Genomic DNA, 23,257 nt, shown 5'->3' with positions numbered 1-23,257 from the left:
TCAGTCCCAGCCCCCCTCCCAGGTAACAACAGAAATTTAAGGCAAGACTTAACAATTGGCCCTAACTGGGAATAAGGAGAGAGGAAAGAGATGAGAGTGAGCTCAGATAGTCCTCTGCAGAGATTGCTCACTGCAGCGTTTTGCTCTTGTGCTCTCCATGTAATTTTGAGCACTACAGAAAGCCCCTTATATAATCCTGAGGAGAAATACTCTGTGCCCTATAGCAGCCAGTTTCCTAAAGGTCTTGGTGTTTCTGTGGCATGCTACCTCCATCTGAGATGCAAAGCGTTGTTGTGCCAGCCTGTTACAGGTAAACAGCTTTAATTTCTGTAGGCTGTGAAAGCACAATGTGGTGAACCTGAAATCAGAAATACGTGTGCACCCCCTATAGCTTTGCTTCTTTTTAATTTTCTGGACTTACCTATGCTTGTGCATAATACTCTTTCAAGGGTTTTAAATTCCACCTTTGCCTATTGCCAGGGCGTTTTTCAGTGTAGAAGTTTATAATAGAAATGTATTTCTGTTTGGGGGGCTAGCTGCACTCCATTTAAACACACTTTCAGTCTCTCCTGATTTAGCAAAAAACTTCCTTTGCAAATAACAGTATACTTAAAGATAGTTAAATGCAGAAGCACCATAAATATACAGGGCACTCACATTACAAAGCTATTAGAAGAGATGTCTTCATGTCTAGAAGACATAGTTGCAAAACTGGAGCGTATGTGAGTTCCAGGAAATACAGATTCAAACATGGGAAGTTTCCTAGCATTTAGGTGTTGTCTCCCAAAATTAAGCTGAAAGACTGAAAGAAAGGGACATGGTTTAGTCGTGGACTCGACAGCGCTAGGATAATGGTTGATTCAATGATCTTAAAAGTCTTTTCCAGCCAAAATGATTCCAGGATTCTGTGCTTTAATAACATTGTTTACTTTTGATTGTTCGTGTGCTTGCACACAGAGTCACACAAGCAAAGTGTAGTGAAGGAGCTGCAGCAGGACAGAGGCAGAAGCCGTGAGGTTGTGGTCCTGTTTCTATGCTTCTGCCTTATTAAACACTGGCTTTCTGATATGAAATTCAAGGTTATTCTGAGGTTCTCTAATTGATGTTGGAGTGCACAGGATGGTGCGCGTCTTCTTACCCACGCTGATCTGTCTCCTTTCATGACAGGCAGCTCCACCACAGCCTTGGCAGAGGAGAGGCATTAGTGGGGTATCGCCACGCCCAAAGTTGCTGGTGCAAACCCAGACATAGTGGTCAAACAGCCCACAGACAGTTCAGCAGGAAGACTATAATGAGTTTACTAACAAGAAAAGGGATAAACCTTCAAGTAAAATCCCAGACAAGGATTTAAAGGCTCGCAACAGAGACATGATCAGTTCTTTGCCTGGATGCACCCAGGATTGTCTGCATGTACTTACCCAACTCTTCTGTGGGGAGAAGCCTTCCTGGAGCGTCTTCACTGACTCTCACTCAGCAGGCTTACTTCCACTGACAGGAATGGAGTTGCCTCTGCATACACCATTTTTGAATTTGGCCCAGTGACCTGTCGTGGTACTGCAGCAGAGTAGTTTTGATCCCATACATGCATTGAGATCAATGGGATGTTTTGCCTGATAAAAGGATGCAGGAGTGGCCCTTAGTTTCTTTGTAACTCCTGACTCTAAAGAACAGTGAGGCCTCTGTTTAGCATAAACACCATTTGTATCCAGGCTTGTTGCATACGTCCCCTGTAAAATACAAAACGAAAGCTTAGAGCCTGAAGAACACAGATCTGCTACACAGGCCTCACTTCTGCAACTGTCCCCTGGGCTGAACTGTGAATGCAGGAGTCTTTGTCTATTGCCTTCTTATTTAATTTTGTATAAAGTTGATCATCAAAAAAAAAGCAAACAAAACTTTGAATCTCCCCGTCTGTGCATGCATGCAGACATTTTAAAAGTACTAGTACCACACCATTTCAATAGCTTTTGCCTGCAAAGTGTCACACTTTCCATCTACCATTTAATTCCTCTAAATGGATGTTACTCTTCTTCCCATTATGGATCTCCATTGCTTCTTTGAAAGGTTATTTGCATAAAAGGAGCTGAATAATTGATAGAGGATGTGAGCAAGAGCTAGCACACAGCTTGGAAGGGGTTTGCTGGTAATCCCAGTGAGTCCAACACATAGCTCATAGCTCGTTTAATGGGATGGAAACTGACAGGGTTTCCTTGTACCTCTGCTACAGAACTCATCGCTGCTGCATGACCTCCTTGTACTTAGCTACTTTTCTTGTTGATCTCGCTGCTCTTTTCCTCCATTAACGGGAGAATTCTTAAAGGAAGTGATACAGTATGCTACAATTTGTGTTCACCACGTACACCATCAAATACTACCGCAGTTGAGGTCTGACAGGCTTATTCTATGGCTTTTCTAAAATAAAAAGGAACAAAATCTTAAATGGATCACATTATTAAAGGCAAAGTCTGGGAACAGCTTTCATTTACAGGTTTGATCTCGAATTCAAACGTGAGTTTGATCTTGGGGTTAGGTAGGGTTGGGGTTTTTCCATATTAAGATTTTTTGTTGTTGGAAAAAGTCTGTTAAAACTGTAAAATTCACAGTATGCAGATTTTTTGCAACTGTTCTGTAACAGAAGTCTTACAGTGGAAGTCTCCTGCGTTTAAGATGTCTCCACTTAGTGAGATGACTGTCAGAATAGATATCTGTATTTCTGAAAAGAGAAAAAGCCATATCTTGTAAATACAATATGTTTGGTTGTCTGAAAAATCATCTAAAAAGAAGAAAAACTATTTTATTTTGGTTTTATAGAGCTTTCCACATTTCTTAAGTATATATTTTTTAATAAGCAGCAGTATTAGGAGTGCCTGGAAACAGCTGGAACAATTAGTATTTTGTTCGGTGAGGAGCTGTCTCAGCTGCTCTGACAAGGAAGCTGCCATTTTCAATGTAATCACTTTTGATTCTAAAGCACTTGCTTTGCTTTTAACTTTGTGCAAATCCCTCTTGATATTTCTCTTTTTAAAGCAGATGCATTTCCATATGTCCATAGAAGTTTCCCTGACAATTCAGCATGCTGTTCAGATGACTTCCCTTGTTCCTGTCGGGTGATTTGTGAAATGAGGCTGCTTTGTTTATTAAGTATACATGTACATAATGTAAAACATACTTAATATCCTCAACCACTGCACAGATGTTTTTGTGCTGAAAGGACACTCAAAGTTTCACTGATTTAATTAACCTTTCTTTTTCTCCCATTTGTAAAGCATCTTTCCTTTGTAAAGCAATTTATTAAGAACTTCTCCTATTCCTGATAAATATGTTATTCCATAGTTCAAGTGTTACTCTTAAAAAGAAGTAGTTTTCAGTATTCGTTGAAGAGAGACATTTGAGAATAAAAAAATATTTTTTAAAAAACAAAATCATGAAAATAACTGATCCAGATACTTCTGTTCATTCTGTCATTTTCTCTCTTCAAAGCTGTGCTTGATGTTTTCTGGGGAAAAGGCTTTCTGCAGCAAAAAGCTACTGCATGGCATATTTTGTTAATGTCGCAGTATTTTATTCCTAGACATGTTTTACATATGCTTTTTCTAGTCTTATTAAAATAGGGAGCAAACAAATATATATCAGTAGCATTTTTAAATTTCAGTTCTTATTCCTTCCCATCAATTTGGCTGAAAACAGGTATTTGCAAACACTGGTAGCCTAATTTCTTATGGCCTTTCATTTTTTATGAAGTGTTTTCAAAAGACTTCAATCAACCTTAATGGTGCGGTTTTAGTTAAGGAAACAGAATAGAGAGAAGTCAATTTAAGCTCCCCAATGAACAAGTGTGTACAGAAAAAAAGCCATAAATGGGTTTAGAAAACAGAGCCAGTACAAGCAAAATGCAGTGAGCAGAGCGCTCAGGGAAGCCAAGATATAATGGAAAGAGTAAAATACTGCAGAGCTTTTTAAACTATATACAATTGGAACAATGGACTGGACCCAGACATCTATGTTAAACTGTTAGAAGATAGGTGAAAAGCAAGCTGCAATTCTGTAACTGGGGCTAGAGAATACTAGAATGGAAGGGCTTAAAGCTGAAGCAAATGAATGTGGGGTAGTTTAGCAGCATAGAAATCAAGTCAAAATTGGCATATTTCACTGTTTAATGTACCATGTGAAGAACCATCTCCTGGCTTTCTGTATGAAAGGACTATCAGTACCAGCCTCCTTAATGAAGCTGCTTTTATGCCACCTGTGAAATAATAATACCTTTTTTTTGCACACCTATTTTTACCAAAATACTTTAAAAGCATTGGGTAATTAAGTAACGTAGCCTTTGTGAGAATACATTATATATCTGCAAAATACATAAACCAGAAATACACCTGGGAAACTAGTACCCAGTGATTGTTTAATTGTCTCCCATTATTTAAACATGGCATTAATAATACATATAACATATTTTTCCAAAGCATCACAACCTCACTGGTAAAAGGGGAACTACATAAATATTAAAAATCCAAAGGCTAAAATAATTCAGTCTTGCTAAACCAGATTGATGCATGCTCTCGGTTGTCTGGACCCCACCACTTCTTTGAAACAAACTACTATACAGGTTACCAGCGATTAATATCACTTGTATCTTAGCATATCAGTTTATACTTTGCTTTTATGCATGCTTACAGTTGAGTGCAATTGTTTGTAATGTCTGCCTTACAGTATCATTCAATCCATTTGGGTAGCTTAATGCAAAGATTTCGTAATGTACACAGGGATGAGTAGCACTAAGGCAACGAATCTAGTACTCATTATTCTTTTAACGGGAATGTCAACAAGAAGAATTAGAGAGGAAATCGTTGTAACTCTAAAAGAACATCTGACTAACCACTACAGATGACATGTTTTTTCCCTTTTTATCCTCTTCATGATCCATAAAGCAGGATTTTTCCAAAACAATTAATTTGGTTGCCAAACCCTTCTTAATTCTAAGGAGATTTAAAACTCATCTACTTGGAGTCTGTCTCATGGAGCTAGACCCACAACCGGATTACAAGCTATTCCATCATATGGCTGTTGTTAGCCCAGTTGCTGCTATGTGGTACATAATTGGACTGTTAAAGAAAAAAAAAAAAAAGAAGGAAGACATAGAAACCTCCAAGTATTTGTAACAATAAGCCCACTGGCACCTCTGCATTTTATTATTTGTTACTTTCTCTTCAAACTATGGGCTCAGCAGCCTGAGAGAAAAAGTTTCCCAAAACAACTTATTCCGAGTCACCTTGATATACAGTCTCCAAAATAAACATTAGTGCTCTAAATGAAACAAGCCAATCGACAGCAATGGGCATTCCAATCCTACAGCAAAACTGTAGGAGGTTTAAGTTAGTAAAATGGCTCTTCTTTGTGTCTAGTGTTGGAGAGCATATGGCAAATTTCCACTTAACAAGAACCTTGGTTTGCAACACAAACTTAAGTCCCCTGTTAATTCTTTTAATTATTGTATGTGTGTGTGTTTGTGTGCACACAAGTCTGTGTGTTGTTTTGTTTCTTTAGAGAGAATCGGTGACCTTAAAAATGCCGATGCAGATTTAAATCCAGAATCACCCCTTTGTAACATCACTGAGTTAGAGCTGGGGTCATGGTAATGGTTTTATTTGCTCCGCTGGTGGTGCACAACGTTCTGTGCTTGACCTTTGCAAGCCAAGATAGGGCCAACAGTGAGATAATGTCTACACTGACAGTTGTGGTCTTGGGCCTCTGATGGTGCAAATCAGAGCCCTCCTGAATATAACACAACCACCATCTAGCCTTTGTGGGTATTACCTTCATGTGGGAAGTACAGTGGCTGTGGAAAATGGAGTAGTGTTCCAAAGTCTTGTCCTGAGATGGCACTAGAAGCCTTCATGGATCAGCTGGTTTTGATATACATCCCATTAGAAGTCCTCAGATTAGGATTTCACCCTAAAGTATAAACAATTCAATTGTTCTGCTGGCATACTCATACCCTTCATGTTCCCTTAATGTATTTCTTTTATTTCATGTACTGTAGGCATAAAATTATTACTAAGCTTGTAAATGTAATCTGTAGAAGCCCAAAAAGTGCAGCTGCATGCCCATCTCAATGCCAAATTAATGGGAACTGGTTGTCTCTGATAGAAGAACAAAGGTCTTAGGCAAGTGCATTAATGGAAAGGTGTTTCTTCTTCCATGAACTTTAAAAAGTTATGTAATATACTAGTATCCATTAAAGGTGCTGCTTTAAAGTTTTTCTTTGACATCAAAATACACTCCCAGTATGTTATTTTGTAATTGCCACATGTGCAGCCCCACTCAGATCCCACAACATTAGTCACATGCATGCATGAGAACAAAAGTTTCAGATAAATAATATACTCCTTTCTTCTGCAAAGAGCAACAATGGGGGTGTCTGTTGGTGTGACTTCTGTTATCATCGCAGTGCACCCAAAGAGATGAGCCCAGCAATAAACCGGTGCTCTCAATTTGTAATAGTTTTCTGATTTAGCAAATCTAAAGCAGTTCAAAAAACTAGAAACTTGTGCCCTTTATCGGTCCCTTCACTCATCCTGTCCCTTTCTAACCCAGTTTGTGACTGGACATGATATTGACTGCACTGGATATTGTCTCCTCTTTTTGTGTGTGTGTTGGCCTTTTATGACTCATATTCCCAGGTTAAATATAAACTGAGTTCACAACAAGAGTAACACAAACAAGAGCAGCCCGGAATGACTCTAGACCTGACTGCCCAATAGGCGTCAACACCGGCAAAATACATGGCGCAACCCAGGAATCTGAAAGAAGTAATGAATGAATTACAGAAAATGGAGTAGAAGTGGCATTTGAAATGCAGTTTGGACTGATTATTAGAAGACAGAATATATTACAGTCTGGATAGAGTATCCGCCCAGGAAAACCCTGTCCATTTTGCAAATGGAAGGGGTGATATATTGTAAGGGTATCAAAGGGATGCTGATGCACACGAGGACCAATCATTCAAATTCCTATATAGCAGCCCCGTTTTTACTTAAGAGTTGAATCATTTAATTTAACCATTTAAAGTTTGGTGTGCTAGGAAATAAACTGCTTGAAGATAAATATTTAAATTCACATAGATTCTTCTATTTTCTTCAAAAACAAAATGCACTGGCATCAGATTTCCACCTTTGGGTTTCAGTTTTCCAGCTTAATAGTAAAAGTCCAATTTTATCCTGTCTAGTAAATGCTACCCTTGTCCCAGGAAAGGAGTCGTCCCGTAGTGTCCCTACCCTGATGCTGATTCTCTCTGAAGAGGAAGGCTGAAGTGTGAGTTTGTGATTCATTCCAGCTTCCGAATCCAAGGTGAGATTTCTCCTCCCCATCTCTAACGAGCAGCTTTGGCAATTCCTCTGCTGCGCTGCTTAGCAGTGTATGACTGTTTTGCCCTGCTGCAGAGAAACACGGGGAAACTCTTTCACCAGTTCTCATCTTCACTCTTTCTGGGGCTCAGAGGGAACATCCCTTATTCAATTTCTCCTTTCTGTGCAGCTCAAGCCAACTTTACCAACATTACAATACCCCTTCCTACTGATTTGTTCAGTATGTCAGGTCTTCTAGAACAAAATTGTGGCATTTCCTAAACCAGAAACTGTTTTTAAAACTCAGGCTGGCCAGCTCTTTGGAACCTTCCAGTTGGGAATGCTGCCTTCAGAATCCACACTTGATGCTCCTGCACAGTCTATGTGTTGCTCCCCAATCTGTCCATCTGTCTGCGTGGCATGTCGCCAGCTCTTAAGTTGGCCTGATCTTTATCCGGGGTACCAAAGCAACACGGATTTGGACTGACAGTCTCAGTAACTGCAAGTGTCACTGCTTCTGCTAGAAGTCCCTCTGCAGTGACAGCATTGCTTTCCTTGCTAGACTGCTTTCTCAGGTTGGTATTTCACTCCCATTGGCCTTTTGGCTCTTTCAGAAAACAACAGAGTGATATTAATGCAGAGCCATAGAGTTACTAGTGAACACAAAATAATAAACATTGTGGGTTTATATACATCATTTTTCTGTACATAAATATGTTCCTTCCAGTTAGGAGTTACATATTTGAGGTACAAGAAAACATAAGGAAAATTTAACTGTTGTATAATACAGAAACGAAGTCACAAAACTCCCATTGGGCTTCTCGTGACAAGAATTTGCCCCCAAATGTAAATTTGCTAGAACTGTTTTAAAACAAGCAGGTTAGGACCCAGCTTTGCAATCATTAGTAGAGTAGTGCCATGCGCCAAGGAAGTCCCACTGAAATTTTAAGATTTCTGCTGGAGACGTTGTCCGTCACAATTCTGGGTACTGGGTTAAGGTTCTGAGAGCAGTGAGTGTAGTCTTGCAGCATTTTTCTCTCTTGTGTTGTTCCATATGTGAATGACCTCACCGAACTTGCTTTCTGACACCACACTAGGAAAGGCTTCTTGTTCAGGTCATCACATTTATAAATAACTTCTACAGTCCGTGGCTCAGAAGCTGCCCATTTCCATTACAAATTCCTCTTAATTTCAGTGGGCATATTTGCTCTCACAAATCAACAAGCATTGCCTTTTTTTTTTCCCCAGAGATCTGGGTAGCTTGTGTACTGGGTTGAAGACAGCAAGTACAAGGTCGTTATTGTAACTGTAATTTATCTGTCAATTGTTATATAGCAAAACATAAAAGTTTAAATCTTTAATCTAGAAATAATTGATTTAGACTCTTGTTTTCTCAAATGACCCGGTTTATGCAGAACTGATTATATCTGGGCAGAGATCTTATACTAACTTTCTATTAATTAGCATTATAATTGAACATTTACATTTAGAGCCTTTTTCATTAAAAAACCACCAAACAAGCCTCTTTAAAAGAAAAAACAGTGCCTTATGCAAAGACGACAGGAAGATGAAATTGATACTTCCTTGGGAAAACTGCTGCCAGGCAAAGCTTGCGTCTTGCATCACTTCTATGTATGCAGCACAGCCCCTCCATCTTCCCGGTTTTCAGAGCAGTGAGCAGAGCAGTCAGGGCTGGCTGAGGGAAGGGTCGCTGGGCACCTCGCGGGCAGGCAGCTGGAGCCCCCGGTCTCCGTGTCGCTCAGCACTCCGATGCTGAGCCGCCGCTCTCTCCCTGGCAGGCAGCTGGAGGTGAAGGCTGGGCAGCGAGTGGCGCTGGGCTTCCTCAGGGTTCAGAGGAAACACAGCCACAGGCATCCAGCTGAGCATGGCACAACCTGGCAGCACCTCTAGCACTTGTCCCTGCTCTCAACACCTCATCCCACCCCTCTGGTTTGTGCTTGGGATTTTTTTTTTTTATTTTTTTTTTTGAAGTAAACTGTCTTGCTTATGCATAAAAAAGCACTGATATTCCAGTAAGGGACTTAATTTGTTTTCTTCATCTTAACTTCCCCATTACTTTTTATCTATAACCAAGAGGATGAACACCAGCAAAAGTTACTGTATTACACAAATGACATGTAGATAAGCATTTGCACCAGGGGAAACTTAGTTACTTAAATCAGTATTCAAGCAAATTTAAAAACTAAGGTGCTTGTTTCTAGGCATATTATGCCAAACCAAAACAGCTACAAGAGCTCTGAAAGCTCATTGTATTCCTGTCTTTGCGAAGGCGGCCACAAAATTGAGACCCCTTCAGCATGTCAGGAAATTTCTGAATCGCATACTGAAACATTTCCATACTTACCAGAAAGTTCTTGAAAGAAGTATCACCCAGGGGCTGTGCATTCTGTATAGGGATAGGGTTATAATTAGACATGGATAATTATTTCCAAATTTTCCTGTTTTGATTCTTTCCATTTTGATGGGGTTTGGGATTTTTTTAGCTTGCTTGTATTTTCTGTTCTTTTATTACTATAGAGGCTCTCTGAGATTCTTCATCAGATTAAGCTTTAAATGAAAACATATGCATAGTATAGTGCACAGTTTCTCTACTGTGCAGAGAAACAACATGAAATCTGCAGCAGAGTGCCATCCTAAACTACCCTCATACTTAAGCTGTTGTTCAGGCTCTGTCAGTCTTCTTCAGGGGCAGTAATAACATTATAATGGGACTGCAAAACAAAACTGTCAAATTCTTTTCAAGACAATCTTCCAGGCTCATCAGCATAGACAATCATTCCTTTCACTCTGGAGTAATAGAAAGATTTTAAGCAATATCTTTTGATTTGAGTTGGACTTGAAAAATGACATAGCTGGGGGCCTTATTTGAAATGCAACATGACTGAAATGTAAAGCGCAATTTCCCATGCAGTCTGCAGAGAGAATGAGGCACTTGTCCCAGTTCTCTTAATTGTCTCTGATTGCTGTTTGTGTAGCACAGTCACTTCCTCGTCTTCAAAATCACCTTCAAGGGCTCCAACATTTTTCACTTCACTGTCTTAAATCAAGAAGGGCCAAACACCCACCCATTCAACCATTATGGCTCTTATGTTATTTATGTGGTTTATGCTATTAAGCTTTAAAATTTTGTTTATTTAATTGGCCTTAACAAGTACTTAAGTAACAGGTTTGAGGACACATCAGTGGGACTTGGCACATGTTGATTAAGGTGTGCTTAACCTGACAGTTAATATTTTGTACCATTTTCCCAGCAGCCATTACTGTTTTGGAAGAAGTGCTAATTTTCAAAAAATGGTTAGAGCTTGATTGTTAGGTTGGTTCTTTATTCACATGGCTTCATTATTTTGTTGGCGCTGCTCTGTGAGAGATGAAGTAGTGCTATTATTTCTACTTCCAATTCCTTTCAGTCTCTTGCAATCATTTAGGGACATGTGTGACATTACTCAGATAGGCAATTCCATTTGTCTTCAGTGAGACTGGGCAGATGAATGCACCCTGTAAAACAAGCTGCTCACCTTCAGGAGTGACCACCGTATTTTCTGACATAGACCTGGGCAATTAAACAAGAAACAGTAAAAAACATGGTCTTATGTCCCACCAAATCTTCTTGTTTAAGGAAACAGCTGTCATTCACAAGAGAAGGTCTGCCAGCTGGAAGCCATAGAGCCTCTCTCATTTTTTGGGATGCCTGAAGCAGCCAGGTAGTTAAAGCAGGGAATGGTAAGGTACTGGAAATTTCCAAGAAAGGTTGTGGGTGAGTGGAAGCCAGAAAGGCCACTTGGACCTCTAAAACTAAAAAGTGTTTTGTTCTGTGGCTGGAATATTAGAAGCTGGTACTCCCAAGTTATCCAACACAGCAGAAGTCCAACTTAGGTTTTTACATCAAATTATTAATGAAAGTCAGCGGGAGCTGGAGATAAACTATTCATTCTGTGCGTATCTATGTGAAAGGACCTCTCAGGAGAGATCCTCAAGGTCCTGCCAAGAAAACAAGTGGAAACATTTTAAGAATGGGAGGAAACATTCATAATTGAAGTCACCAACAGCATATTTTGATTAGTTAATTCTACCAGAATAAAGATGCCACCTTTCCTTAGATGAGTGGGTGGCACAAAGGGGAGCAGAGGAGGGTATGAGGGCTGGAAGAAATGTGATTATCACCCCAGCGTATTCCACCAGCCTGCTTTTAAACATGACACTACTGGACCTCTGTGGCCCCAATGCTCTCGACACCTTGACCGGACCAGAAAGTACCCAGATATACCTGCCTCCTCTCTCCTTCATTTCTTCCCTAGTTATCAAGATATAGTACTTGTCATCACAAGTATCTGCTTCTCACGGAGATGCACCTAAACCAACACCTCCTACAACTTCATGCTCATCCAGAGAGCGGTCTCATCCACGACCATGTATTGAGCAGACTCAGATTCCCTAACAGCACAGTCTCAAATGAAAGGCGGGACTGTAGACAAAAGCTGACTTTCTTCACTGAAGAAATAGAAAGTTGAAATACTGATTGAATGTTGTCTTACTTTCCATGACTTTTTGTTGTTATTACTCAATTATCATAGCGATTTTGTCCGGTCATGGATCTGAATGTGCTGCGTATGGTTCCTGCCCCAAGGAGCTAACAACAGAGCAAGAGACCACAGATGAGCAGAGCCCCACAGACCACAGGGAAGGAAACAATCAAATAAGCCATGTTAGCATGTGTTCAGGGGGACTCAGAACACCTGCACTTTCATCTTAAAGAAAATAAGACTCCAGTAATATTAAAGGCAGTGCCAGTTTTGGACCATTTAAGCTAACTTTTTTCCCCACAAAAAGAAAGTTAATGCCACATAAAATGTGAATTCTCTTTAAAGCTCCTAGTCTAGCAACAGGGAAAGGGAATAAAGATTGTTTTTAAAATGAAAGCTTTTCCTTTAAATACAGCATTCAAAATGAAAAGTATTAACTGTTTTTCATTCTTTATCTTTAATAACATGTTAAGGGGTTTCTTAGCAGTACTTGTGACAATGGCAATAAGTCAGGGTTAACTTGGCAGAAACCCCAAACTACACTTAGCTGTTCCCTATTGTAACCGTGAACAAAGGTTTTATTAACATCTTACCCCTTGTTGGGCCCAAGAGTCCCTCTTTTCAACACAACAGGAGCTTTGAGTCTTCAATTTGCAGCTCTGTGGAAGGGATTTATGCCTTCAGATTCAGCATGTTGTTCTGCATTTGTTTACATTTACTTTCCAACTGCCCCCATCAAAAGTTATCTATGAGAAGCAGAGATGTTATTTTTTAAAAAAAAAATTTACCCATTACATGCACAAAATCAACACATGAAGAGCCTTTTGAAATCCAAAACTGAGCTGCCCATAAAAGACAGGGTGGAGGAGGGGCTGTAGTTCACAAAGTCTGCCATCTATAATAGCAGCAGAGGAAAGTCAGAGCAAAAAAACCCTTCACTGAAAAAATCTTGCTCCCCAGGTGCCTCCTGGTTCAGATGCCTCAGAAAATCACAGCTGCCGTGCTATCAGCTATCAGGAGGAGAAAAGGTGTCATACCACTTGCTAAGACAACCAAGTAGAGTTGCATTCATCAGCCTACTGTGTTGGTGAGCCTCATGGGCGCACAGGCTCTGGGTGCAATACCTCTGCAGGGTGCCACAGCCTCCGCTTGCCTTCAGAACAAGTCCAGATCAAGCACTCTGTGCTCGCTTAGTTTGAGGAGTATATTGTAAAAGAAACAGAGGTTTTGGTCAAATGGATGCAACAGACTTCTCTGTGACTCTTGCTGTCGGGGCACCGGGTCTGAAAGGACTCAGGCTTCAACAAAATAAAACCAGAAGTTTCCTTCTGTGTCTATTCTTCTGAAAACCCCATACCAGCATTGAATGGGATCAGATAGAAACAGCCTGGATGACTCAGCAGGATCTTGTGAGAAGGTGACCATGGAGGCTGCAGTTAAATATATCCTACGCAGCAGTAAGGGAAACTGCAAATAAACCAGCACACACCCATAGCACGCTCATCTCTTGAGCAGGATGTCCTCACCCCAAATAGTCAGCATCAACCCTACCCCAGTCCTAAACAGAAGTGATTAACTCACTGACTCTTGAGGACCCACCATATTACCAATCCTTGCTCCTTGTTGGATTTTAAATGAGGCATTTTTTGAATGACAATCTGCTGTCACCTGGCAAGAGATATTTCAAGACTAAACATCTAAAGTCCCTTTTAAAGGGAAACCTACAGTCTGCAGTCTTCCACAGTGAGGTGGTGATCACATCCAAGGCATTTGGCTTCTTCCAAGCAGGAGGCACAGGCACCGCACTCACAGACCCTCCCCACAAGCACAAGACCCTCTATCTGACCTGAGCACAAAGGTTAGCCTTCCTGATACGGCAAGGTTTCCTAATCCACTTCAGCATCCAAACATCAGCATTTCCTGATGCATTTTGTGCTCAGCTTCAAGGACACAAGAGCATGTTGTGGGAAACATTTTCCATTCCTTCATGTAAACAGAGCAATGATCCCTTGGTTCACACTTTGGGCAAACGTGCCTCTGTGGCTTCAGAGCACTGCAAAGAAGGATCCCCTGTGCTTTGTGTCCTTTGGAGTACTTGATCTCATGGAAAAGCTGGAGACAAAGAGATTTTGGATTGCCATTTAAAAATGCACACCAAGAAAAGCCATAGTAAATTTGATTTGTTTTCAAAGCAAACAGCAGCTTCTTCACCAGGGTCTGTTTCCAGTTTGTGTTCCTGCTGCCATAAAATAGCGAATGAACCGGGCAGCTCTCCTACCTCGAGAGGGCACCACAAGACAGCTGAAAAAAGTAATGGACACAAGCTTTACCTCAGGCACCAAATATTCCTGTCATGAGGATGTTCAGTTACAGTAATTAGCAATAATCACATAAGCAACTGGAGCTTTCCTTACCTTCCTTCACCCCTCTGAAGAATGGAATCTGCTTCATTAAAACCTCTACTTCCTTCTTAATCCCAGGGACCCTTTCATGGGTGCTTCCTTGAGAGACCTGGGGACCTGGATTCACCGCCATGGCTTCCCAGTGCTGCTGCCAAGGTGCCAGGTCGGTGTGTTACACACTGAAGGAAAAAACATATTGTCATGAGTCATCTGACTTCAAAATGTAAATTTTGAAACAGGGAAAAAAAGTCTTACATGTTAACAGGACCTATTAAACATACCAGAGCCTATCATCAGTATGACTGCCACTACATTTTCTGTAACAACTCTGACCTACTTACACAAGATGAGCTCTGTCTATGAAGCAGGATTTGGATATTTTTTTTTTAAATAATTATGTTTTCCTTCCTACCACCTGGTATCCAACAAACTTAGCCTAACTGTCCCAGCACAAGCAAGCTATCAGGCTGCAACAAGGCTTTACCATTTGTCAGAATCTACTGTCCATGCTGTTTCTCCTCCCCCCACCCAGCCAGCCAGCCACCCCTTCTCTCCCACCTCCAGGGCTCTCTTGGGCTCTCTGCTTCCTTTACTCCTCTCAGAGTTCTTTCTCTTCAGTGCTATTTAACTACTTAGCAATAATAAGCCACAGCTGCTATTATCCAAATCAGCCAACCCACCACCCTTGAAGCCAGCCCACAGCTGTATTTTATCAATGTTAATTAACCTGCCTTCATTCCTCTATAATTCCTCTCCAACTAACAGTACCTGATTTGTAGGGGGAAAGCTGAAGTTAGCAGATTTACTGGAGGTCAGATGAAACCACATTTAAAAACAATTTTCCACTTTTTTAGTCTGGAGGCATCTCAATCCAGTAATTTAAACACCAGGCCATTCTTCACCCTCTGAATAGAAGCGTCCAAGCAGGGAGGTATGGGGCACCGTACTTGCAGGGCGTGCAGGCAGCAAGGCAGCCCCAGGCAAGGCACGGTGCTATGTCTGGCCATGCAAGGAATGGAGCTGAGGGGTTAATACCTGCAGCCCAGATTTCTGGGAACCCAAAGAGATTCATACTACCATGCCAAAAAGACCCTACACCCTGACCTGTTCCAACAGTGAAGTTAGGAGTGAGCAGATTAATTGTAAATATAAAAAATTAATTTTAGCAATATTTCTACTTCCTTTCTTTGCGGCATCCGCTTTATAATGTTGTTATTTTGGCTGCACGCCTTCTTGAAAAATCTAAGTTTTAGTGCTATTGATAAATTTGCATCATAAAACCTGAAGGAAACCAAAGACATTTCAAACCAAAGAAGTAAATTTAAAAAACAAGTGAACTATGTTTATCTGTTTAAAATTACTCAGTGAGTTTGGGGTAAAGAAAGGTAGCTAGAAGGTTTTGAATGTGCTTAAATTTCTCAGTGGGGATGAAAAAACAGGCCTGGGTACTCCTGACCTCCAAATGGGTTGAAAATACAGGCTGCCTCCAACACAAAGGCATATGCATTATTGGCTCCCCAGAAACCAAGATTATGCTCTGAATGCCTTAATGCACTGTCTGAGCCATCCATTGTAGACCAGAAAGTCTGGATTCAAGGTAGGGCCCAAAGTAACAAATCTTCACAGTTGGGTGTAAATCCATGTTGTGAATCAGTGACCATGTAGTGGGAACAGCAAAAGCAAAGGAAGAAACCTGGAGCTCTGTCAGACTGCTCCATGAGGCTCTAGGTCCTTTCTATGCCCAAAATAACAGGCAACATCATAAAGGTAAACAAAAAATTGGACATATTCAGGACATTTGGTAATCTGGTGGTGATTCCAGTTGGTGACATTTCACAGCCAGCATTTTGCTGTACTTTGTGTACTTGGGAAACAACATGGACACTCTACTTCCTCACTATAGGTGAGCTGAGGGCAGAGGTGGTGTGGCCTTGTTGTTGGAAAGAACAACCTTACAGAAAAAACATAGTACACAGAGGAAACCATGAATTTCAGTTATATAAATATACAGAAAATAAGTTGTTCATTCATAACCAAGACGATTACATTTACACACGTGTATTTTTGGGCAGAGTTGCTGTCATTAAAACAGAAAAGCTATAAATACATGATTTTAGGACTCAAATGACAACCCAGAGAATTAAATAACTGCAGCGCTTCTTTTCTGTGTAGACTTAAAAAGCTAATCATTGTATGCATTGCTTTTGTCTTTGTTTCAGATTTCTGACAGCCTCCAGAGCTCAGACATGGTCTTATAAATGTGAGGGCCATGAGTTAAAAAATTAGACAACTAACAATGTGTGGATTTTGTGGGAACTTCAGATACTTGAATCTCCATCCCTCCAGCTCTATCCCATGTGGTTCTTTATAAAGACTTAGAACAAACAGCAATCTCATCAAGTTCAACCAAGAGAATTGCGAAGTCCTGCACCCAGAGATGAACAGCCCTAAGTACCAGTACAGGCTGAGGTCAGCCAGTTGGAAAGCAGACTTGCAAGAAAGGCCTTGGGCATCCTGGTGGACAACAATCTGACCATGAGCCAGCAAGGTGACCTTGCAGCAAAGAAGGCCAACAGCCTCCAGGGCTGCATTAGGAAAAGCATCTCCAGCAGGCCAAGGGAAGTGATCCTTCTCCTCTCTTCAGCACCAGTGAGGTCACATCTGCAGTGCTGGGTCCAGTCCTGGGCTCAGTAGTACAAAAGAGACAGAGACATCCTGGAATGAGTCGAACAAAGGGCCACAGTGATGGTTAAGGGACTGGAGAACGTGTCATATGAGGAGAGATTGAAGGAGCTGGGTCTGTTTAGTCTGGAGAAGCTCAGAATAATCTTATCTATGTATATAAACACCTGATGTGAAGAGGTAAGAAGACAGAGCCAGACTCTTCTCGGTGAGAAGACAAGAGGCAATGGACATGCATTGAAATACAAGAAATTCCATTTAAACATAACTTTTTACTGGGAGGGAGGTCAAACACTGGAACAGGTTGCCCAGAGAGGTTGTACAGTCTCTGACCTTGGAGATACTAAAAATCTGACAGGACACAGCCCTGAGCAACCAGCTCTTGGTTGGCCCTGCTCTGAGCAGGGCTTGGACTAGACAGCCTCCAGCGGTCCCTTCCAACCTCGGCGCTTCTGTGACTCTGTGACTTGCCTAGGCAGTTTTTTTCCATGTTATTGATGTGTTTTGCGACAGGAAGAGCAACAAGCTGTATCAACAAACTCTTGCCACTGGAAAAGCTGAATTAATTGCTAGAATCACACCAGCCAGCTGGAGTGAATGTGAGTTTCTGTTCAAAGGCCTGCCAATGTAAACATTATTGTTGCAGAATCTGAGCTCTAGCCGCGGGCTATATGCCAGATTTCTTAATGTGCCTCAAGAACACAGACATCGTTAGCCACAGTATTAGCACCCTGATAAAAGCTGTATGTGATAGCGATGGGAGGGGCTGGCTGGAATGGTGGTTGAGCCTGTGCCTCAGGCTCTGCTGTACCGAAAGGGGCACGAATGACTTAGCCCAGACAGAAAGTCATGCTGTGACAAACACATGCCAGATAAAGGAAAGAACTATGAAGATGTTACAGAGCACCCAACAGAGAGGCCTGGGAGAGCTGACCTTTTTTGTACTCTGCGGGAAAACTGTCAGCAATCCCCAGATCCTCCTGCCCATTTCTAGTCTTCCACCCAGCCCCTGCATGCGAAGCATTTAATGAACATTCACTTAAGTATCGTGCTATTCCATGACTGTAGGTGTAGTAGGAGTAATGGCCAGGCACCAGAGCAGAAAGAGGTATGGGATAAGCAAGACTGAGTACTACTGGGGAGGGTGGGCTGGCAGTCTGTGTACTTACTGTGGCAGGAGAGGGAGAGGACAAAAAGGGCAGTTAACTCAACTCTGCGTGGCACAAAGGGCATGGAGGCCTTTGTGGTGAGGGACAGCCAGATCGCTGTGCAGCCATTCCCCACCACTATTCCACCCGCCGTGTCCAGCCTCACAGCCTGGTATGGGACATTGTCTGAGCACGAGTGCTGTAGTTACCTGAGCCTCGGGGTGGAATCATCCAAACCTCTTTGTGAATGGAAAACAGGAATGGAGAGAGAACGGTCCTTCCCTTCCATTTCCTGGTAAAAGGATGAGCTGCTTGGTTGAGATAAGGGAGAATGCATTGCAAACTTTGCCTGTTTGGCAGAGGGCTTCGTTAACCTCAAGTTCCTGGGTTTCAGGCATAATGATTTCAGAAAAAGCAATGTAAATAGAAGTCCTGAAGACAGAAAACTGAGAAGCAATACTTCTCCAATCTCAATTCTTCAGCCTAGTTTTTAAGTCCATCACATAAGTCGGGGTAGGAGGTCTGCCTAATTATTTTTGGAGCATTTGCAAATGAAAATGCCGTTCTAAAGTGTTGCCAGCAAGTGTTATCCCAAAGTAATAGGGGTAGTAATTAAATGTAAAATAAATGTAAAAACAAAAGTAATAAAATGTAATTTTAGGCCAGTAGTGTGGTTTGTTACAGCAATAACTGGAAGTTATTTTAATTTGGATATAGTTGTAGGTTTTATAGATTTAATTGCAATGCTTGTCTGCCTCCTTCTATATCGATGACATGATATGAAACAAACTGGAGCCAGAGATAAGGAATGACTTGTTTTGAAAAATTATTGCACATTTTTAATCAAGTTTGACATGGTTATTTAAGTAACCACGTTCAGAAACAAAGTTAATCATCAGGCTGGCTTTATTTTTCATTTTGTAATATATTATGCCTCTAAATGTTGAACTACAATTTATTTCTAACCATACCAGTGTTTTTGTTGTACACTCAAAAAATTAACATCTGAGAAAGGACATCCTCTCCATTTTTTTACTGCTCAAGCAATTCTCGCTTTCAACCATGTTATTCTTTACTCTGTGCTTTCTTGTCCTTTTTTGCACATCAGATGTTTGTCATTGCCATCCCCCAAATTGCAAATACAGCCTGTTTATTTCTCATATCCAAAACAGGAGCACAAGAATAAGAATAAAGGTTGACTAAGACAAGCATAATTGTTATTCAGTAGAAAATCCCCCAAGATCCAAACCTAGGGAAGTTTGGAAGTATATATTTAATCTAAAATATGCTAGTATTTCCATTGCCTTTGAAAGAATATGTTTTATGTTAAGGCTTATACAGAAATTCTCATATTTCAATTATGCACAGGCTAAAGAACATCACGGGATAGAGGTCTGACCACTCTGCAAGCTGATCAGACCTACTACACTAAATGCAACCCTCTTTGTCTTTCAGAAACTAAATTCCTTTATTGTCTTTACACTGTATTAGACTCAAACTTCAATTTAAGATTCAAAATGGATACTAGAAATATGACATACATATTAAATGAAATTTCAGATATAAGGTTTTCTAATTTGCAAAAACAGCTTTGCTGGAAGTGATTCATTCTTAGCAGATTACCTGTGACAAGTCAAAATTTCACTGATAAGCCTCACAAATACTCCAGCTTCTGTTCAGAGGAGTATCTAAAAACTCATCATGCCCAGTCCTTGATGAAGAACAAGAATTCAATACAAACTGAAAAGAGGCAGTGCTGGGAGAGGTTCTGACATTCAGAAAGGGTAGGAGGATAAAAGAGAGAGAAAAATGACAGACTCAGTCTGCACCATTACTAAAATTAGATCATTTCTTTTGTTCTCCTGAACCTTCTGCTCTATTTGCCAGGAATCATATTAGCAACAGAAACTGTGAGAATCTGTCCAACCTTATTAGAGAAGCCGGACACAAAGAAATTATGAAAATCTTTTTAAAATGTACTTGCACATAAAAAGAAAAAAGACAAGAGGTTTAGAATTCTGCAAGATTAGATCAAAACCCATGTCAGAAAAACTGGACATCAAACTAACAAAGCTTAATTAACAGTATTGTGGTGTGCTGAGCACCAACACGGAACAGTACTTTACCATCTGTGTCTCTGTATATATTGTTTTACTATTTAGGACAGACCTGGACAGGCTTAAGCGGAGGCATGCTCACAAGCTCTTCTCAAGAGCAACCAGTCCACCCAACGCGTTCCTCTATTGTCTAAGCATACGATTCAGTCGTGCTGCCCAAAGAGCTCTGGAGGGCCAGCTCTGCTCCTGGGGAGTGTTTGGATGGCTGGCAGTGACTCTTATCTGCATGGGACATTCAGCAGCAGACCTAATAGTCTGTAATGCTGCAAGGAGCAAGCAATGATTCTGGTGTATACCAAGACACCATAGCTGAACTCCTCATTATTGTGGGAATTTCACGTGAGAATCTTCACACTGAGATCTTCCCTCCTTGCTGGTCTGCTTTTTGGAAGACATAATTAGAAGGAACAGGTAAGGACTAATTAATACTTTAGATCAGGCACACAAGGGAGATGCTTGTCCTTGGATGATGGGATCAGGCTCCCTCTCTAGTCTGATTTTACAACGATAGCAGATAATGGCTCTTCCATAGCCTTGCTGTAGCTTCATGGTGAGGACTTCTTTTACGGAGTGGCACAGTAAACTGGACTCTGTCAGGCTAAGAAGGTCCTTGGCCTCCCTCCTCTTGGGGTGGGCAGCCACTGGCCTACTTCACAAAAGTCAGCTCCTGGCACTGTATCATTGTTTTTTAGTCCTTCTTAAGCAGGTACCAGCCCTGCCGGGGCATCACTACTCCAAGTGGATCGAGACACTTTATGCACAACCACAAATCAGATGCACTGAGACAGCAGCTCTGACCTGCTCCTGGAGTGATGTTCCCTAATGACTAATGTTGGCAGCTCTCCACTCACTGAGCATTGAACTGTCCTCCAGAGACACCTACTTGGCTCTGTTCCCAATCTTGCACAAAGCCCAGATGTCTCACTTAGATCTCTGAATTAATTTTTGGAGTCAAGAATATGTTTTTAAGTCATTGCAAATGTGGATGCTGGGTGGCAGTGATCTGAACCTAGTCTTCAACAACGAGCACGTGTGAATAGAACCATTCTTAACTGGGTGAAGTGCTCAAGGACATAGGATATTCTGCCTTGCATGCAGATGATACAAACTAATACTGCTATGGCAGCTACAAATTGTCCTTAAGCTCTACCACTAAAAGGCTGCGTGTCACTGGAGTGGAGTGTCTTGCACACGATCTGTCTCCATTTATAACCACAATATCTGTGTGGCCACAAACTATGGTATAAATGACAACTGTGAAGTCTGCATGGCCACAGGACTGTTGCACACGGTCAACGTAAAGATGCAGAATATCCCATAGTCAATCCTGGGTTGTCACTTATGCTTCTAGTAGTACACAAATCGGGAATTTGTAATTTTTTCTCTGTCCCTTTCTCCTCCAATCAGTGGTAGATTCTCAAAACACAGCAATTGAAAGAGACTTCCAAGGCAAATGAGTCTTACCAAAATATGAAATATTTAACTAGTTTGCTGCCATAATGAAGACATTTTCAGCATTAAATGCAAGGACAAAAAAAGGAAAACTTTGCTTTAAACAATAATAAGTATTCAGCTCACAGCTCCTGATTTTAAGAATACCCTACACAAACTAAAAGGAAAACAGCAAACTGGGAACAATACTGGAAGAATACGGTTCTCATAAAATCCAAACCACATTATACACAAAACTAAAGTGATAAGAAATACTTTCATATTGCCTTAATGTCATAATAAATAGCTAGATACCAATTCTGAAATAACTTGAAGCATATGCTTGGCTGCCATACAGAAGGGTAGCTGCATGGGCGGTGATACTTCAGCTGATGAAACTCATTACATGGATGACTGTTACCCTTGAACTCTTAATGGTAGCTCTGAAATGTCATCAAAAGCCTTTGCCTTCAGGAAAACATAGCTGCATTTCACATGTAGGAATGGAGTACATTTTCATAAAGTTTATTTTAAAGGGATAGTGTCATCCAGAAAAAGAAGCAAGCTCCTTAGTATGTTTTTCTGCCAGCCTAAGTGTTGTTGAAAGGCATTACTTCCAAGGGAGCCATGGGAAAGTAGTCATGGATAACATACATCTGGCATACGCAGCTTTCCATAAAGCTACGCAGATAAACACAGGATGGGTCCCCTATGGGATGCAGAACAAAAAGACTGAGTACAACAAGGAGTCAGATTTGACTCTCACATCTTCTGTTTGGGAATGCCAGCCCACAGATCTCCATATAACAATAATTAACTTTGGGCATCAGGAAAAGAGAATAACTAACTTCCATTATCTGATTTGAAAGTAACCATTCTTTTCACCTAGCACTAATTCTCTTTAAAAGAATAAATTCCTACAAGCTCTGTCTTCCTTAATAATTAGTAAATGCAAGAAAGCGTGTTTCCCCTACCTAGTATTATAGCTGTATACAAAGATGCATTCCAAAGCAGAAATCACTTTTTCAGTTTATCTTTAAAGAAGAGAAAGGTAAGAAAAGTATTTGCTTGTGCATGCATCATTCTAAACAAAGTAAACATTAAAAATATGGAAATACGGAATTTTTATTTGGGGAGTCAGGACTAACAGCCCTTCCACAAACTAAAAAGAAGCAAGCCAAAACCCACGTCCCAAGTCTGCAAAAAGTTTACGTGTATTATCATTTTGAGCAGATGAGGAGTCCTGTTAATGTCAGTGGGATAGTTCACATGCTTGCAGTTACACATTGTGTGATAATCCGCAAAAGAGAGCTGGAGGTGGGCAGAGTTTACCAACAACAGTTCCCTCTGTTAGCAGGCTTTATTTTATTTTATATGACCAAGAAAATTCTTAGAACTCTTAAGAGGAGTAAGTTAGCATGCCCCCTTCTCCAGTAAACGGCTTGGAGTTTGCACTGACTAAAATTTTGATTTATTCTTCTGAGCAAGAGTGAAACCATAGGAAATGAGGACAGGCAAGAAGCCTTCTGCGTTTTGAAACACAAGTGGTGCAGCTTGCAAAGAAATAAATCTAACGTTTTCTGCTTCCCCCCC

General features: G+C 40.9%; 1 long non-coding RNA gene across 4 annotated transcripts; it reads right to left on the bottom strand.

Annotated features, from left to right (window-relative positions):
* Positions 1–3,633: 3,633 nt before the first annotated feature.
* Positions 3,634–22,195, bottom strand: LOC114015802 (uncharacterized). Of its 4 annotated transcripts, XR_008733298.1 has the most exons (4): positions 14,299–22,195; positions 12,478–14,185; positions 9,709–11,991; positions 3,637–9,135 (listed from the first exon to the last, which is right to left on the bottom strand). It is a non-coding gene; the product is annotated as an uncharacterized LOC114015802 (long non-coding RNA). The 4 variants fall into 4 exon arrangements; XR_008733297.1 differs by having other exon boundaries at positions 3,634–11,991; positions 12,478–12,630; XR_008733296.1 differs by having other exon boundaries at positions 3,638–11,991.
* Positions 22,196–23,257: the final 1,062 nt, after the last annotated feature.

This window comes from Falco cherrug, chromosome 7 (genome assembly GCF_023634085.1).
Source record: "Falco cherrug isolate bFalChe1 chromosome 7, bFalChe1.pri, whole genome shotgun sequence".
Classification (NCBI taxonomy): domain Eukaryota; kingdom Metazoa; phylum Chordata; class Aves; order Falconiformes; family Falconidae; genus Falco; species Falco cherrug.
This window is presented reverse-complemented; position numbering and strand designations above follow the sequence as displayed.